The following is a 19891-nucleotide window of genomic DNA, read 5'->3' on the forward strand; positions in this document are numbered from 1 at the left end:
TCAAAGATGCCAGCTTTCAACTTCTTCATGCTCAATCCTGGAAAAGCTTGGCACAAGTAAGTGAAGCAGTCACCATCCTTGTCCAGAGCCTTGGTGAACTGCTTGATTAAGCCGAGCTTGATGTGCAGCAGTGGGAAGAGTATTCTGTCTCTGTCCACCAGGGGGTCATTGATGACGTTCCTTTCTTTGCAAGACACCAATTCCTCCCGCACAGGCCAGTCCTTCTTTGTGTAATGCTGAGCACGGTCCTTACTATCCCACATGCACAGAAAACTAGGGTACTTGGTGAAGCCAGACTGTTGTCCCAACAAAAAGTTCACCATCTTCAGGTCAACACAAATAAACCACTTATGCTGATCATAACCAATTTTCTCCAGCACATACTTCACCACTTCATAGTTCTCCTTCAGTGTACTCGAGTGAGCCAGGGGTATAGAGGCAAACTGGTTGCCGTTGTGTAGCAGAACACATTTCAGTGATTGCTTGCTGCTGTCAATGAACAGTCTCCAATCTTTGGGTTCGTACTGTGGCACTCCAAGCTTGAGCAGAAGCTGCGCAATATCTGCACAGTACACCAAGTCCTTCTCTTCCGAGAAAAAACGGAGGTACTCTTGATGCCTGTTGCGGAAGAAGCTGATGCGAGCACTGTCAGAGAGGAGGTTTTTTCCTTCAATCTGGATGCCAACAGTTCGGCAGAGTCCTTTGACAAGCTGAGGTCGCGAACTAGATCATTAAACTCCTTTTGGGAAAATGGATGTGGAGCATCATCTTCAAGAACCACTTCTTCTTCATGTCCTTCAACACTGGAGGCATCTTCGTCACTAATGTCAGGAAGTTCTCCGAAGATAGGCACTGGAATTTCATCACAATGAGCTACAGGACGACGTGCTGATTGAAGTTCAGGATACTTGAGGCTGCTCCGGTTCTTTCTGTTGATCCCAGCCGCACCAATTTATGGAAGATTTCAAGGTTTTATGACTTCAAACTGATCCCTTTTCGACATAATCACCCAGAACTATCGGACCTGAATACTTGTCATTAAAATAATCATTTCCAATCAAAACAATTATTCGACATGGCATTTTACCCCCACCAACTTCTTCTAAAATGCTCCACACAAGCGTTCATGTGCACAAAAACGTAAAAAAACGACATGTGGCCATAGCTCAAAAACTTGACCTGATTGAGGAAAACCGATGTGATTTTTGGATTCAGCACATCAGATTCGTCCTAAATCAACTGAAAAAACGCAGACAACAAATTTGTTGTTGACCAGTGTTAGAGCCGATGGGAGAATATATGACTACCGTATTTTTCGCTCTATAGGACGCACTGTTTACCCTCCAAAAATTAAGGGGAAATGTGTGTGCGTCCTATGGAGCGAATGCAGGCTTCTTGGCTTCAGCGATAGCAACGCGAAGCCTCTGAAGCGCAGAGGGAGCGCTCCCTCCGTGGTCCTGAGGCTATGCGTTGCTTTCGCTGAAGCCTGGAGAGCGAGAGGGGTCGGTGCTTCGCTGGAGAGGCGCTGCACAGTTTTTCCTCTCTGCGCAGTGCCCCTTCAGCGAAGCGGGAGGAGAAATGGAAGGGGCTCTGTTTCTCCTCCCGCTTCGCTGAAGGGGCGCTGAGCGGAGATGGGGAGAATTCCCCCCCCCCGCCTGTTCTCCCCCTCCTATGGTCCGGTGCGTCCTATGGTCCCGTGCATCCTATAAAGCGGAAAATATGGTATATATTGTACCAAGATATGGTTCATGTTCAAGAACAGATCAAATACATGCCAAAGTATTAAAGAGGAGAAAAAATATGAAACTGCTTACATACGGTCAACTAATATCCAGATTCAAGAAAGACTGTATGGCAAACATTTAAATCAGTGAAAAGACAGAATTTGAGTCCACCGAGCCCGAACAAGCAAAACCTTATATGACAAAATGGATGCAAAAATTTTAAGAGCAGTTCATAGTGGAACAATGAGAACAATTATGAATAAAGGAATAAAATTTACTGCAAGTTAAGCCCTAAAACAAAATTGGTACAGTGAAAACTCGGGTTGCAGACATAACCCGTGACTGAGGCATGTCCGCAACCCACAGCGTTCGCATCCTGAAGCGCCACGTCTGCACAGGCGCCGGCGCAATTTGGCGCTTCTGCGCATGTGAAAGCGGCGAAACCTGGAAGTAACCCGTTCCAGTACTTCCAGGTTTCCCGCGGTCCGCAACCCAAAAACACATAACCTGAAGCGGCCGTAACATGAGGTATGACTGTACAAAAATGTTCTTTCAATGGTATATAACTTTGAAAAATATACAGAATATAAATAATGCAATGAATGGACATTGCTGGAAATGTGATAGACCTTAAGGAATCTTCTTCCATTTATGGTGGACCTGTGAAAAGACCAAAAAGTTTTGGAGGAAAGTTCATTTCGAAATGAAAAAATTTAAAAAAAACAACCCTAAATTTGCATTGGACCCCCAAACTATGCTGTTGGGAATGACTCCTTCAGCTACTGTATTGTGAAATTGTCAGTGGAACTATTTAGTTATATGACCACAGCAGTCAGAGTGGTGTTGGCTAACATATGGAAATCTGACATATGTCCTGAAATAGATGTATGGAAAGAGAAACTCTCAGAATATGCAGTAATGGCAAAACTCACGAATTTAGTAAATAATTGACTCATCTTTATAATTTGTATACAACTTAACAGAACTGTAACAAAATGAACATCTGTAAGGATTTGTATAATAGACCTTAGTTACAAAAATATTTCCTGTTTAAAAATAGAAGCTTTGTGTGTATATGATAAAGAAAGAAATATATAATAGGATAAATCTTGTCTGTCTGATCTACGTGGGGCTACCTTTGAAGGTGACCCGGAAACTACAACTAATCCAGAATGCGGCAGCTAGACTGGTGACTGGGAGCGGCCGCCGAGACCATATAACACCGGTCTTGAAAAACCTACATTGGCTCCCAGTACGTTTCCGAGCACAATTCAAAGTGTTGGTGCTGACCTTTAAAGCCCTAAACGGCCTCGGTCCAGTATATCTGAAGGAGCGTCTCCACCCCCATCGTTCTGCCCGGACACTGAGGTCCAGCTCCGAGGGCCTTCTGGCGGTTCCCTCACTGCGAGAGGCCAAGTTACAGGGAACCAGGCAGAGTGCCTTCTCGGTAGTGGCGCCCGCCCTGTGGAACGCCCTCCCATCAGATGTCAAAGCGATAAACAACTACCTGACATTCAGAAGACATCTGAAGGCAGCCCTGTTCAGGGAAGTTTTTAATATGTGACATTTTAGTGTATTTTTCATCTTTGTTGGAAGCCGCCCAGAGTGGCTGGGGAAACCCAGCCAGATGGGCGGGGTAAAAATAATATTTATTATTATTATTATTGTTGTTGTTGTTGTTGTTGTTTTGAAATAAATTATCATTATATTATTATTATCTAGAAATGAAATCATATTTTAAAACAATTCTTGCTTTAGATTTTTATAATCATATATGGTATTTCTCCAATAGCAAACTACCTAGAATTGGAAATAATATTTAGTACACTAACCTTTGTTTAACTCTTGATAAATGTCACCTTGCTGAGTTATTTTGTATGATTGTGATTCAATGTTATATTTGCGCTCAAAAAAGGAAACCCACACGACCTGAAGTTGTTGCTGTGCAATGCTAGGTCAATGATTCATAAGACCACTGCCATCCATGACTTGATCGTGGATGGAGGACTTGACCTGGCATGTGTAACAGAGACTTGGTTGGATGAAGCTGATGGTCCTGTCCTAGCTGCTGCTTGTCCACTAGGTTTCTCTTACACAATTCGGATGGTCCGCCCCCGCCACTTAATGGATCCAAATGGTTTCCAGAGAGTGGTAGGGCATGCTTTATCCCATGTTGATGGCCTTTCAGCTGATTCCCTGGTGGCCCGCTGGAATGTGGAGTTAACCAGGGCTATCGACTGTCTGGCTTCGAAGCGCCCTCTCCAACTGCATGGAGCCGGACAGCCCCGTGGTTTTCTTTGGAGCTGAGGGCGAGGAAACAATCGCTGAGACGGCTAGAGTGCCTGTGGCAGAAAACTCATTCTGAATTGGACCGGACACAGGTTAGAGCTCAACGTCGAGCCTACCAAGTGGCGATAGCGACGGCAAAGAAGACTTTCTTCACCGCCTCTATTGCATCTGCAGAAAATAGTAGCAGGAGACTCTTTCAGGTGGTTTGCAGTTTAACGGAACCACCTTTATCACCGGGGCCTTGTAAAGACCCCAAGATCTCCTGCAACGATTTTTCAAATTTTTATGCAGATAAAGTCGCTATTATTCGGAAGGAGGTAGACACCACCGTGGGAGCAGGGCCGGGGCGGGAGAGTGCTAGAGCCCTGTCTGATCAAGTTGCATGGAATCAATTTCAATCCGTTACCCCCAAGAATGTGGACAGGCTGCTTGGATGCGTGAAACCAACCACCTGTCTCCCTGATCCTTGCCCATCTTGGCTTATAAAAGCTACCTGGGAAGGGCTGGGCAATGGGCTCTGTGAGGGAGCCTTCCCAGACCTGCTGAAAGAGGCGGTCATTAAACTGCTTCTTAAAAGAACATCTTTAGACCCGGCCAGTATGGCCAACTATTGCCCAGTCTCAAATCTTCCATTCTTGGGCAAGGTGATTGAGCGAGTGGTTGCTGAACAACTCCAGGCATGCCTGGAAGAAGCGGACCATTTGGATCCCTTCCAATCGGGATTCAGGTCTCACCATGGGACTGAAACTGCCTTGGTCGCGCTGGTTGATGATCTCTGGTGGGCTAGGAACAAAGGTGAGAGCTGGCTTTTGATACAATCTCTCAGTGGCTTTTGATACAATCGATCATAACATCCTTCTGGACTGTCTAGAGGAGCTGGGAGCTGAGAGCACTGTTATTCAGTGGTTCTGCTCTTTCCTCCTGGGCTGTGTCCAGAAAGTGGTGGTGGGGGATGAGTGTTCAGACCCCTGGGCCCTTACTTGTGGGGTGCCTCGGGGTTCCGTCCTCCCCTTCATGCTTTTCAACATCTACATGAAGCTGCTGGGAGAGATCATCAGGGGGTTTGGGCTGGGTGTCCATCAATATATGGATGATACCCAGCTCTACCTCTCTTTCAACTCAGAACCAGTGAAGGCGGTGAAGGTCCTGTGTGAGTGCTTGGAGGCGGTTGGAGGATGGATGGCAGCTAATGGATTGAGGTTGAATCCTGACAATATGGAAGTACTGTTCTTGGGGGACGGGGTGGGCTGGTGTGAAGGACTCCCCGGTCCAGCATGGGGTAACTGTGCCCCTGAAGGACCAGGTGCGCAGCCTGGGAGTCATTTTGGACTCACAGCTGTCCATGGACGCACAGGTCAATTCTGTATCCAGGGCAGCTGTCTACCAGCTGCATCTGGTACGCAGGCTGAGACCCTACCTGCCCGGAGACTGTCTCACCAGAGTGGTGCATGCTCTTGTTATCTCCCGCTTGGACTACTGCAAGCCCCTCTACGTGGGGGCTACCTTTGAAGGTGACCTGGAAACGACAACTAATCCAGAACGCGGCAGCTAGTCTGGTGACTGGGAGTGGCCACTAAGACCATATAACACATGTCCTGAAAGACTTACATTGGCTCCCAGTACATTTACGAGCACAATTCAAAGTTTTGGTGCTGATCTTTAAAGCCCTTAAACGGCCTCGGCCCAGTAGACCTGAAGGAGCGTCTCCACGCCCATCGTTCTGCCCAGACACTGATGTCCAGCACCAAGGGCCTTCTGGTGGGTCCCTCACTGCAAGAAGCAAAGTGACAAGGAACCAGGCAGAGGGCCTTCTTGGTAGTGGCACCCGCCCTGTGGAATGTCCTCCCATTAGATGTCAAAGAGATAAACAACTACCTGACATTTAGAAGACATCTGACGGCAGCCCTGTTTAGGGACATTTTTAATGTGTGACTTTTTAATGTATTTTTATTTCATTTTTTTGGAAGCCGCCCAGAGTGGCTGGGGAAACCCAGCAAGATGGGCAGGGTACAAATATATTATTATTATTATTCGTAGTAGTAGTAGTAGTACTTTGTAGGATTTGATAATCTTTATAGGTCTTTTAAATTTCTTAGCTATCTATCTATCTATCTATCTATCTATCTATCTATCTATCCCCTCCCCCTTTTCCCTTTCTGTACTTCCCTATCCTTATAAAATTGAATATATATATTTTTAAAAAAATTACGGCTCCACAGTTTTCTGGGTCGCCCCCATATTCATTACCCAACCACCTATGCTGCTCATGGCCAGATCACTTTGGGGCACTGCCATGCTGTAAAAAGATTCTCATGAAGCACAGATCCCCATGGATCCTTAGGTTTTTTATGTTTGGTCACCCTGAAATCACTATCAAATCACACATGATGTATATGACCACAGAATAAACCTCAAAAACTACAGAGCACAGCCAAGGAACAAACACTATATTAAATACTTTAATCCTCATGGATCGTCATGATTGGTTTTTTAAAAATATATATATAATTTTTATTAATTTTCCAATAAAAACAATTTTATAAAATTATTAAATATCAAAAACTCATCACACATCTTTTTTTCTTTTAGACTTCCATCAACACGTCTGATAATTTTCCGTAATTATCACAAATCTTCACATTTCTTAATTTATATTGCACTATATCTTATCTTACCATGTTGTTTAAACAATATTTCTACCAAATCTTCTTACAGAGCTTCTTGAAAACTTGCAAACGTTATATCATTATCACAAATATTTTTAATATATTATATAAATTTACTCCAGTCCTCAGTGAATCTTTTGTCTCGTCGGTTGCGAATCCTCCCTGTCAATCTGTCCAGTTCCGCGTAATCCATTAATTTCGATCTCCATTCTTCAATCGTAGGCATTTCTTCTTGTTTCCATTTCTGGGCCAAAAAGTTCTGGCTGCTGTTACTGCATACAGAAAATGGATCGTCATGATTGTTAAATGGACTCCACCAAATTATATTGTAAGATCACACCAATGTCCATGGAATGACCAAAATACAAACTCTATCTGAAATGGTTCTGCATTAGCAAGAACATTGTATTAAAATGACATTCATATTCATAGCTTCCACTGTGAAGAACTGCACCTGGAAATTTTTGACGCTGCTAAACCTCAAGAATATCCAAGGCAGAGATTCTGATGATCTTACCTGTGAATGTAAATTATCAAACCAACCAGATGGAGACCACCAAAGTAGCCATGAAAAACAATCACCTGTCTTGCGTCAATTCAGCTACAAATGGTTTTAGGACAAAAGTATTAGAAATTTCAGCTCCGGTCGTCCGAGCTGATATGGCTCATCTTCCTTTGAGCCCAGCAGAGCATTAAAACAACAAAGTCCACAACGGAAGGATGAGATAGTATGGGCTACTCGCCATGCTTTATTACTAAGCTATGCAAAGAGCAAAGAAAAACACATCTCCTCTCTATGAGAAGCAGAGATCAACTGAACAAAGGAAAACGAAAGAACAAAGGAAAACAGGAAACCAGTAAACGTCACATCCCGTCTCCCTTTCCCATGAGAATCCAACAGTATCTGGACTGTGGAATGTAAACAGTCCTGTGACTGCAAGCAGCTGCTCAGTGAGGAAACAGAAACTAACATCCTCCCCCTTTCTGTGAACACCACTGGGCAGCGTGTTCGTACAATCTCAGTACAAACCCAATTTCTGTACATAGGTACAGTGTTGATCCTTTGGAACAACCTTGGACAATAAATCAGCAGGAATTTCATTACCTGGCATGTAGGACACCGTTACGAGTCCTTTCTGAACACATTCTCTAGCATGTTGCAGCTTCAATTGCAAATGCTTTGTGCTTTGCTTACAATCTTCAGAAGTCAGCAAAGCCAAACATGCTTTGTTGTCCTGATAAACCTGGATTGGACATTTGACAGGAATTCTCATGTCTTTACACAACTGTAACAACCATTCACAATCCACAAGTGAATAAGACAGTGCATTCAGTTCAGCTTCACAAGTACTCAAGCTAACTGTTGTTTGCTTCTTGCACGACCAACCAAATAGACCCTGATTGTACATGTAGCAAACTCCAGATGTACTTTTCCTGTCTGTAGTGTCACTTCCAAAACTCGCATCAGCAAATATCTCAAGACCACCAGACTTCTGAGTGTTAAACCTCAGTCTGTAGTGCATAGTGCCTTTCAAATAGTGTGCTATGCGTTTCAGAGCTTTCCTATCCTTAACCGTAGGATTGTTGACTTGTCTGCTTAGCAAGTTACAGCTAACTGCAATGTCAGGTCTTGAACATCTGGCAATGAAGTTTAGTTTGCCTAGCATACTTCTGTACAGTTTAGTGTCAGAAAATGCTTCTTCAGTGTCATTTACCTGATAACCTGTTGTCATCGGTGTGTCTACAGGGTTAGCATCCATCAGGTTTAGTTTGCTTAACACATCAGCAATTTTCTGTGACTGGTGTACTAGACTATCACCATCTTGGTCTCTCTCTATTTCCAGAGATAGGTAGTGGTATACCTCACCAAGATCTTTCATGTCAAAGTGCTCTTTCAGTTGAGCTAGGGCGCTATTGTACATTTTGACATCCTTCCAAAAGAAAAGAATATCAACATAAAACAAGCAATACAGCTTCTTTTGCCCTTCCTCTTTGACAAATACACATGGATCAGCTTTACCTTGCTGAAAACCTAGAGAAAACAACACTTTGGTGAGTTTAGAGTGCCAGCATTGTGCACTTTGTTTGAGACCATATAGGGACTTCTTCAGAGAACAAACAAATCCCTGTTTTACCTGTACGCCATCAGGTGGAAGCATATAAAGTGATTCACCTAAGGTTCCGTACAAAAATGCTGTATTCACATCGTGATGAGAAATGTGTAGATTCTCTTCAGCAAGTTTGAGCATAAGCCTAATGCTCTCATATCTCACGGTGGGTGAGTAGGTCTCATGATAGTCTTCTCCTGGTACCTGTGAAAACCTCTGGCTACCAATCTGGCTTTGTGTCTAACTATCTTCCCATTTTGATCTGTCTTCGCTTTGAAGACCCATTTGCTGCTAACCAGCCTCATTCCTGGAACTACTGGAACTAGCTCCCATGTTTTGTTCCTCTCTAAGGAATCAAGCTCAGCCTTCATGGCAGTTAACCATGGCTCAGCATCCTTCGAATCCAAAGCCTGGATCTCTTGGAAACTTGAAGGTTCAAATACCTTCTTGGAGCTACTAACAGCAGTTACAGCTTTTGCTGCTTTAGCAAATTCATCATCAAATCTCTTTGGAGGTCTACCTTTTGTGGCTCTTTCAGACCTGCGAATTAGACGTAGGTCTTCAACACTCTCCTCTTCTTTCTTAGCAGAAAAGTGGCCTATAGTGAACAGTGGTTCCTCCAGTTCTCGATCAGAGCCTTCAGAGGGTCGCATAGAGGCCGTAGCACTCTTGAAATCCTCTGAATCATCTGATTCAGTTTCAGATTCAGAATCAGAACCTTCATCAGTGGGTGTGGGGTTTTGCTGCTGCTTATCCTCAGTCTCTTCACTGTCATCAGGATAACATTGGAAAATTCCCACATTCTCCCCCCACTTGGCATTGTACTCAACACTTCTAGTGAGCCTAATTGTCTTAGAGTCAGTCATCATTACTCTGTAAGAACCTTTCTGATACCCTAGAAAGATACCACGCAAACCACGCTTGCCTAACTTGGAGCTTTGTGGTGTGTGAACCCACATGTCAGAACCAAAAATTCTCAGGTGCTTGATGTATGGTTTCTTGCCAAACATCTTTTCATAGGGGGTACAACCAATCGCTGATGATAATCTGCGATTATAAGTGTAATCAAAACAGCTGAGCGATTCTGCCCAATAACTCTCTGGAAGATCGGCATCATGCAGCAAGGTTTTCAAGCCTTGAAGCAATGTTTGGCTTGCCCTCTCACAAAGTCCATTCATCCAAGGAGACCGTGGACTTGACAAATCATGTTGAATTCCTTTCTCAGTCACAAAAGCTTCAAACTGCTGAGAAGTGAATTCTCCCCTTCGATCTGTAAATAGACACTTCACCTGTTTACCATGCACATTTTCCAACCAAGCACAGAATTCCTTGAACCTAGGAAACGCTTCTGATTTCTGCTTGAGATTGAACACATGAATATACCTGGAAAATGAATAAATGAGGACCATGAAGTACCTGGCTCCACCCTAAGAGGGTGATAGTGGACCAACGAGATCAGCATGCACTACCTGGTATGGTTCTGTAGCCTGTCTACTAGACACCTTACCTTTCGCAACCATTTTGACCTTGTTTGCTGCGCATGCCTTACACTTCATGTGGTACCTGCAGGGTTAAATAGTCATACCTTCAACCAAGGCAGGCATTTTGGAAACTGCCTCAAAGTGTAAATGACCAAATTTCCTGTGATAATCATGAATACATCCTGCATGCAAAACCTTGTTAGTACCTGCAATACAAGAAGTTTCATCCTGCACAACATCAACAGAATCATCATAATGCAATACAAACAAACGATCAACATAATCAGCATGCAATACAAAGTCATCTTTCTTGGTGATGGTGCACTTCCTCTTCTTGAAGGAAACGTCTATGTTCTGTTCAGTCAGCTACGAGACGCTCAGTAGGTTGTGTGCAGCATCTGGAACAAAAAGAACGTTGCGTATCAATGCATCCAAGCTGTGAAGAACAACCGTTCCATAGCCTTGACTGGAGATCGTGTGGTCCTCCGCCTGGTGAATCGCACCTTCCTGCGGAGTAAAAGACACAAAGAGATGTTTGTCCCGACAAACGTGCCTGGTGGCTTCCGAGTCGACGATGAAGAAAGATCTAGACGACTTCTGGACCTTTGGAGTGAAGCGTGAGACCATTACCTTGTTTTGCATTGTCCTGGATTTTGGACCTTTGCCTTTGCCTTTTCCACGCGTTGAGCTTTCGCTGTGCTGCTCTGTTGCCTTGGCCTTGGGATGTTTGCACTCCCTTTTCACGTGGCCTAGATGTCCACACGAGTAGCATTTCACTGCCTTCAAAGCTTTGGTGCCATCTAGTGGTTCCACTGCATTCTGGGATGACGTCTGTGAGGACTCCCCCTTAGTGATGCAGCTAGCACTACGGCGATCCGCTTCATTCAGTATCACAGCAGTAGAATCATAGCACTGTAGAGTTGGAAGGGACCCTGAGGATCATCTAGTCCAACCCCCTGCAATGCAGAAATATGCAGCTGGTCCATACAGGGATCGAACCTGCAACCTTGGCGTTATCAGCACCATGGTCTAACCAACTGAGCTATCCAGTAACATGTGCTACCGTTAGCTGAGCAGTAGGCAAAACAGCAAGCTGGCTGGCAATCACTTCCCAACTCGAACCCAAAGAATGTAGAATCATGAAGGAATACACAGCCTCTGGAAAGGTGATTCCGCGCTGTTGCAACACACGCCTGAGATTCTGCATTTGCATTAAGTGAGCACGCACATCTGCTCCTTCAACAAGTGCCATATCATGCAACTTGGCATAAAAGAACAAAGAAGCACCCGCCTCTGTTCTCAAATGTGACTGTTGCAAACTGTCCCACATTTATTTGGCTGAGGCCTTGTCACGCAAAAGACACAGCTCTTCAGGGGACACAATAAGCGTCAGAGTTCCCCTTGCTTTTGAATCCTTTGCTTTCCATTCATCAGTTACTGGAGCTGGGGGGGGGGGGCGGCGTCTGTTGTCACATTAAACAGACCCTCTTTTCTTAGCAGAGCCTCTGCATATTGCACCCAGTTTTGATAATTCCCTTTACTGAGCTTTGGAAAACTCATTGCATTTCGAAGGGCCTCCATTATTCTGGCATTAGCCTTCTGTGTCATTTAAAGCAAGCGGCGTCTCTCAACCACCAGCTGCATTCCAAAGAGACACTTTCGCTTTCTCCTGCCGCTGCCGGTAAGTGCTTTGGCAAAGAGTTCAAAGTCCAGCCTTAATGCCATTAATTAGGGACTGGGAGCCTTCCCGGGGCAAGAGCACATACCTCTCATCAATCCTCTTGACACGCAGAGAAGATAACTGCATTCCGTTCCTCTGCCGTCCGTCATTCTGGAGTCCGTCCTTCTGGTGTCCATAACCAAAAATATTAGAAATTTCAGCTCGGGTCGTCCGAGCTGATATGGCTCATCTTCCTTTGAGCCCAGCAGAGCATTAAAACAACAAAGTCCACAACGGAAGGATGAGATAGTATGGGCTACTCGCCATGCTTTATTACTAAGCTATGCAGAGAGCAAAGAAAAACACATCTCCTCTCTATGAGAAGCAGAGAGCAACTGAAAAAGGAAAACGAAAGAACAAAGGAAAACAGGAAACCAGTAAACGTCACATCCCGTCTCCCTTTCCCGTGAGAATCCAACAGTATCTGGACTGTGGAATGTAAACAGTCCTGTGACTGCAAGCAGCTGCTCAGTGAGGAAGCAGAAACTAACAAAAGGTTGGTTGCTTTGTGGGGGTGGTAATTATAAATGGAGGTTTAACTGCAAGTTTTCTTGCCAACAGATTTTGTCAGTGCAAACTTTGAAATAGGGGGTTTCCAATGTGGTGCCCATGGGCATCATGGTGCCTGCTGACAGCTTTCTTGGAATCCACCAAGTGTTTTTAGAAAAAGAACAGGATTAGTGGTGAATTGTGCCCAGCATGACTTCAGATTGTTCATAGTACATTTGATTGACTGCAGGGGCATACGAAGGGGCAGCGGGGTAGTGGTGCCCCGGGGTGCCATGCTGGGGGGAGGGTGACAGTACAGTCGCTGTACTGGCTGCCGCTTGTGCGGCGTCTGTGTGGGCTGCCGCTCTTGCGGCAACTGTACAGGCAGCCCCTCTCGCAGCGACTGTATGGGCCATACGGGCAGCTGCTCTCGCGGCGACTGTACAGGCTGCTGCTCACGTAGCGTCCGTACAGGCAGCCCCTCTCACAGCGGCTGTACGGGCAGCCGCTCTCCTGGCGAGCATATGGGCTGCCGCACATGCAGCATCCATACGGTCTGCCATGCATGCAAAGTCTGTAAAGGACATTGTGTGCGTTCCCATCATCCAGGACTTGTTACCATATTATAGCTGCCACAAAATCTATTGGCATGCCACCAGAACCAGGGAAGCCTTGCCAGTTGCAGCTCACACAGTTGAAGCGAAATAAAAGACAGAAGAGTAGATCGGGAATAAAGTTCCCCAGACTGCAGGAAAAGATAACAGTAGCTCCAGCATCTGATTCAGTGCAGACTGCTGAGAGGTTGGACTCCTTAAGATCACCAACTGACTGTGAGACAGCTGGAAAGCACTCAACCTCAGATGACTTCCACTCCAAAAAGTGGGAAAGAGGATTTGACAGTGACCAATATTGATTCTTTTGATAGCAGCCCCATATTCTCAACACAAAGTGAAAAACTCTGGAGCAAGCTGTTCAGTTCAGCGTCATAGTGATACTGATTTGCAGAGGGAAGGTTGGTGATGAGCAAGATCTGTTCCCATTTCCCAACACAGAGACCATAGAGCAGTTTCTTTTGGGGGCTGAACCTGCAGAGTGTTTCTCTTCAGAATTTCCGTGGCAGAAATTGGCTAAGTGCCTTTATAAACATTCAGCTTCTCAAATCGAACCCCATCATGAAACTGTTGGAGGTGGAGGGCAGAGAAGGTACTAGTCCTTACCTCCCTCCTCCCAGCCCCATGATCAGTTGCCCAATGGGCTGAATTTCAGGGCTTTTGCATGTAAAGGACAAGCTTTTTCTTTACTTGTTTAGACTCTTTAAAGTTGGGAACAGATATTTGGCTCCATGACCAAAATGGTCAGCTTCTAGAGGACTGGAAAGATCATGATTGTACTTCCCCTACCCTCAGCCCTAACTCAGTTGAGTATTTTTTGTTATGAGACTGAGTGTTTGGGGCTGATGCTGTAGCATTCTTGTCTGGGAGCTTGATGGAAAAACAGAAAAGTGACCCTCACCTAACTCTCCAATGCCCTTCAACAAGAATGCTGTAGGAAATATTGCTAAGCCCAAAGGGAGGCAAGAATTTGCTTCAGCTCACCCTGTTAATGGAAGAGCAAAAGCTATGCGTGTGTCATTCTCAATCAGTCTACTTTCAGGACTGATTTTAGAATCCTCTTATATCAGGCCACATGGTCACTGGAGGTAGCCCCATCATGCAAACTTGACTATCCACACAGGGACCATCTATTTCTATTTTTTTCTGATACTGGATTTTAAGTTACAGTGACATCTTTTAAAACAGCTGTCAGTATATCACACTGTATTCCACTTGCCTTCCAAAGGAACACGTGGCTCTCCCCACATAGCGGGTTAGGTTGAGACTGCTGATCCAAAGTGATCAGTAATTTTTACGGTAATTACAATCCTGCTTTCCCTTGTACCAGCTTACCTTGACTTCAGTAAGGCCTTTGAAAAGGTCCCCCATGATATTATTGCAAAAAAGCTAGTAAAATGTGGGCTAGACAAAGCTACTGTTAGGTGGATTTGTAATTGTTTGACGGGCTGAACCCAAAGAGTGCTCATCAGTGGCTCACCTTCATCCTGGGGAAAAATGACTATTGGGGTTCCACAAGGTTCTGTCCTGGGCCTGGTGCTATTCAATATTTTTATAAATGATTTGGATGATGGAATAGAGGGCATGCTAATCAAATTTGCAAATGACTGCAAACTGGGAGGGGTTGCTAATACACCAGAGGACAGGGTCAGAATTCAAAATGACCTGAATAGCCTAGAGAGCTGGGCCAAAACCAACAATATGGAGTTCAATAGGGAGAAATGTAAGGTACTACACCTGGATAGAAAAAATGAAATGCACAGGTGGGGGACACTTGGCTTGACAACAGTACCTGTGAAAGGGATCTGGGAGTCTTAGTCGACCACAAGCTGAACATGAGTCAACAGTGTGATGTGGCAGCTAAGAACGCCAATGCGATTCTGGGCTGCATCAATAGGAGTATAGTGTCTAGATCAAGCAAAGGAATGCTAACACACTATTCTGGTTGGTCAGACCACACCTGAAATACTGTGTCCAGTTCTGGGCACCACAGTTGAAGAAGGATATTGTCAAGCTGGAGCATGTCCAGAGAAGGGTGACCAAAATGTAAAAGGTCTGGAATCCAAGCTCTATGAGGAGAGACTTGGGGAGCTGGATTTGTTTAATCTAGAGAAGAGAGGATTAAGGAGTGACATGATAGCCATGTTTAAATATTTGAAGGGATGTCATGTTGAAGAGGGAGCAAGCTTGTTTTCTGCTGTTCTAGAGACTAGGATGCAGAATAATGGATTCAGACTATGGGAAAAGAGATTCCACCTGAACATTAAGAAGAAATTACTGACAGTAAGGGCTGTTGGACAGTGGAATATGCCACCTCGGAGAGTAGTGGAGTCTCCTTCTTTGGAGGATTTTTGTTGTTGGTTTTTTTAAAGATATTTATTGAAATTTTCAACAAATAAAGAAAAAACAAAAATAATAATAATAAAAAACACACATATAATTGCATTCCTTTCTTTCAATAACATATTTCCTTGACTTCCCCACACCTCCCCTTCTTGTATTCCAATTCAATTTTTAGTTCAGCAAGTTCTTATCCCCAAATTTTACCTTATTATATTTAATTCATTTTAGTTAACCAATTTTAACATAAACCTCAGTCTTTATGCATCAGTACTTATTCTTAATATTTTTTTCTAAGGTCGACCCCAATTCCCTTTCACGAGTTCCCCATTTTAATATAAGTAGCAAAACAAAATACATAAAAACAAAGTATAATTGTACACCTTTTGGATTCCCAAAGCCCCACTCCCCGCCTTTCCCGGTTTCGAACTCCAACAAATGTCCATCAGTCTATCTGCAGTCAGCCTGGTGACCTCACATCCGAGGCTCTTAATTCTCTCTCCAAGTCCTCTCTGCCGGTTTTTTGGATAGTCCTTTATATTAAACACCAAATCTCGGAGAAGCTCTATCCCAATAAGGTCCATATTTCTTCCAGCCAGACCTCCATATTTAAAAGTGTAGTCCAAATCTTGTTTCTTACTTCTTTTAAGTCCAAATGTCCCAGAAACTCCAGTTTCCACTTTAGTCAAGTTTGTAATCCATAAGTCTTCAGATCTCCACATGAGGAGATCTCTCCATTCCTCATTCTTCCATTCAAACCAGATTTTCATAATCTCATTCTTCTTTTCCTTTATATCCATCTTAGTAGGCCTCTGGCTCTCCTTAATCATCTGCAGCATTATAGCTCCTCCTTCCTTTCCCTCCAAATCTTCATATATCTCTTTCCCCACTTTCTCAAATTTCTCAGATTTCTTTTCTTCTTCAGCTGCAAAGATTTTTAGTTCAGCTACAAAAACTTTTTGTTCAGATACAAAGACTTGAATCAAGTCCCTTCCAGAGTCAGCAAGTTTATTTACTGTTTCATTCAATGTTGTGACATTTATAGCCAAAGCATTGCTTTGTTCTTGTAACTTTCCCAGGAAAAGGAAAGCCCTTTCCAGTTCAGTCAGTATTTTTCCACTTGCAGCCATTCTTGTAATGTCCCAGAGCCCCCTCTAGAGGAGTTCTGGTTACTTAATATTCTCCAAAAGTCAAATTAACTTTTCCTCTTTGTTTTCAACAATTTATTCCCTGAATGTAACAAATATAACCAGCAAAGGCAACAAGAACAAAGTTCTCTTTTTTCCCCAGCTTTGACAGCTAGTTTGACAGCTGTCAAAATCTTCTATGTCTCTTCAACAGGCTCTCTCACGGATCGCTCCCGGGTCCTGGGGGGGGGGGTGACGGTTCCACTCTCAAAATTACTCTTATCCTCCAGCAAATTCACTTGTACTGCCAAAACGTGAAATTAATTACTTTTATCCTCTCAAGAAGAAGGTGTTCTCTCAACCTTAGTTATCTAGTCCTTGCTTTAAAATGTTTACAGGACGGGGAGACGGACTTCCTCTTTGCGCCTTCCCTGCTCGTGCCAAATCCGAAAAAGAAATTTAAAGTCCAATTTCCGTATTACTCACGGGTTGTTACTTTTAGTCCAAATGTTCAAAGGAAGAAGTCAGCGCTCTCCGACCATGGCATGCGGCTTCACTCCATAGGGGAAGCAGTCAACTCACAGCACCGCGCCGCTCCCTGTCCCCCGTTCCGAAGCCTTTAAAAAGGCTCCTTCACGGGTCGGGGGGGCGCAAATGGTGCCCGCCGAGTCACCAGGTCCACAGGCCTCAGCGCCTGTGGTTTCTGAGGGTCCCGGCGTCGCCGCCGCGGCAGGACCCGTCCCCTACTGAGCAGATTCCCTCCGGAGCTCGGAGGGAATCCGCCATTAGTCGATCGCGCTAACCTGGAAGTCCTTCTTTGGAGGTTTTTAAGTGGAGGCTGGCTGGCCATCTGTCAGGAGTGCTTTGCTTGTGTGTTCCAGCATGGCAGGGGGTTGGACTAGATGGCCCTTGCGGTCTCTTCCAGCTCTATGATTTTATGATTCTATGACACTAGCTAGTACACTGCACTGTTCCATTAGATAGATATTGTTGCTATTTTTTAAGCTAAAGGTTATGTATAGCTGCCATCTATTAGTCTTTGAGCCAGTGTGGTGTAGTGGTTAAGAGTGGTGGACTTGTAATCTGGTGAGCTGTGTTCGCTTCCCCGCTCCTCCACATGCAGCTCCTCACAGGGTGTCTGTTGTGGGGAAGGAAGGGAAAGGAGATTGTTAGCTGCTTTGAGACTCCTTAAGGGGAGTGAAAGGCGGAATATCAAGTCCAAACTCCTCTTCCAAACTCTTTGTAATAGTGACATTCCCCATAAATATGCTAAGACACAACTGAATAATGTTACAGATTTCTTCCCCCCTTTTTTAAATAAGAATTTTTATTAAGTTTTCCATTTTAACAATCCAATCAAATCACATTAAATATTCCAAATTATACAAATAAATATCATAAAGTCCAAATATTTTGCCAAATTATACTTTTTTTGTTGGGGTTTCCCATGCTTCGAGTTCAGTGGGGTCCAATCATCTCATATTTCTACTGCTTTCAGTGTCCACAAGTCCCTTCTTTAAATCTTCTTGTTTTTATCCTTCTTCTTTAATAGCCTCTGAGTTGCTTCCACAGGCGAGCTGAAACGAGCATTATTTTTTTTAAAAATAAATATTTATTAGATTTTCCAATTTTATATAAACACAAAAAGAAAAAGAAAAAGAAAAATATTAAAAACAATTCAGTTTCAATAACAGTTTTTCAATCACATGTTTCTTTGACTTCCTCATACCTCCCCTTCTTGTTCTCTAGTTCACCTTATTAATTCAGCAAATCCTAATCTCTTAACATTCCTTTTAAAATAAAACCTTATTTTCCATTCAACTTTTTTAAATTTAATAACATAAACAATTATAATCCCCATTATCTTTATCATAACAGCTAGACACCACCAAAGTTCAAACCAACATCTTTTCAAAGTTCATTAATTTTATAATATTTCTGTAGATAATCCTTGAATTTCTTCCAATCTTCTTCTGCTGCCTTTTCTCCCTGGTCGCGGATTCTGCCAGTCATTTCTGCCAGTCCCATACAGTCAATCAACTTCATCTGCCATTCTTCCAGAGTGGGTAGATCTTGAGTCTTCCAGTGCTTTGCTATAAGTATTCTTGCTGCCGTTGTAGCATACATAAAAAAAGTTCTGTCTTTCTTTGGCACCAAATGGCCGACTATGCCCAAGAGAAAAGCTTCTGGTTTTTTCAGGAAGGTATACTTAAGTACCTTTTTCATTTCATTATAAATCATTTCCCAGAAGGCCTTAATCTTTGGGCACATCCACCATAGGTGAAAAAATGTACCTTCAACATCCTTACATTTCCAGCATTTATTATCGGGCAAGTGATATATTTTTGCAAGCTTGACTGGGGTTATGTACCACCTGTATATCATTTTCATAATATTCTCTCTTAAGGCATTACATGCCGTGAATTTCATACCTGTGGTCCATAACTGTTCCCAGTCAGCAAACATAATGTTATGTCCAAGATCTTGTGCCCATTTAATCATAGCTGACTTAACCGTTTCATCCTGTGTATTCCATTTCAGCAGCAGATTATACATTTTTGACATAATTTTAGTTTTAGGTTCTAGCACTTCTGTTTCTAATTTAGATTTTTCCACCTGGAAGCCAGTTTTCCTGTCCAAATTGTATGCCTCCCTTATCTGAAAATAATGTAGCCAGTCTCGGACTTTGTTTTTTAATTTCTCAAAACTCTGCAATTTCAGTCTATCTCCTTCTTGCTCCAAAATTTCCCAATATTTTGGCCAACTGGCCTCCATATTGAGTTTTTTCTGAGCTTTCGCTTCCATTGGTGACAACCACCTTGGGGTTTTGTTTTCCAGTAAATCCTTATATCTAATCCAAACATTAAACAAAGATCTCCTAACAATATGATTTTTAAATGCTTTGTGAGCTTTAACCTTGTCATACCACAAATATGCATGCCATCCAAAGACATTGTTAAAACCTTCTAAATCCAAAATGTCCGTGTTTTCAAGAAGCAGCCAGTCTTTCAACCAGCAGAATGCTGCTGACTCATAATACAGTCTAAAGTCTGGCAGGGCGAAGCCACCCCTTTCTTTTGCATCAGTTAAAATCTTATATTTTATCCTAGGCTTCTTGCCCTGCCAGACAAATTTAGAAATATCTTTCTGCCACTTCTTAAAACATTCCATCTTGTCCACAATTTGTAATGTTTGAAACAAAAACAACATTTTAGGCAATACATTCATCTTTATGGCTGCTATTCGACCCATCAAGGAAAGCTTCAAATTTGACCATATTTCGAGATCTTTTTTCACTTCTGACCAGCATTTCTCATAATTGTTTTTAAATAAGTT

Source organism: Podarcis filfolensis (genome assembly GCF_964270895.1).
Source record: "Podarcis filfolensis genome assembly, chromosome: W".
Classification (NCBI taxonomy): domain Eukaryota; kingdom Metazoa; phylum Chordata; class Lepidosauria; order Squamata; family Lacertidae; genus Podarcis; species Podarcis filfolensis.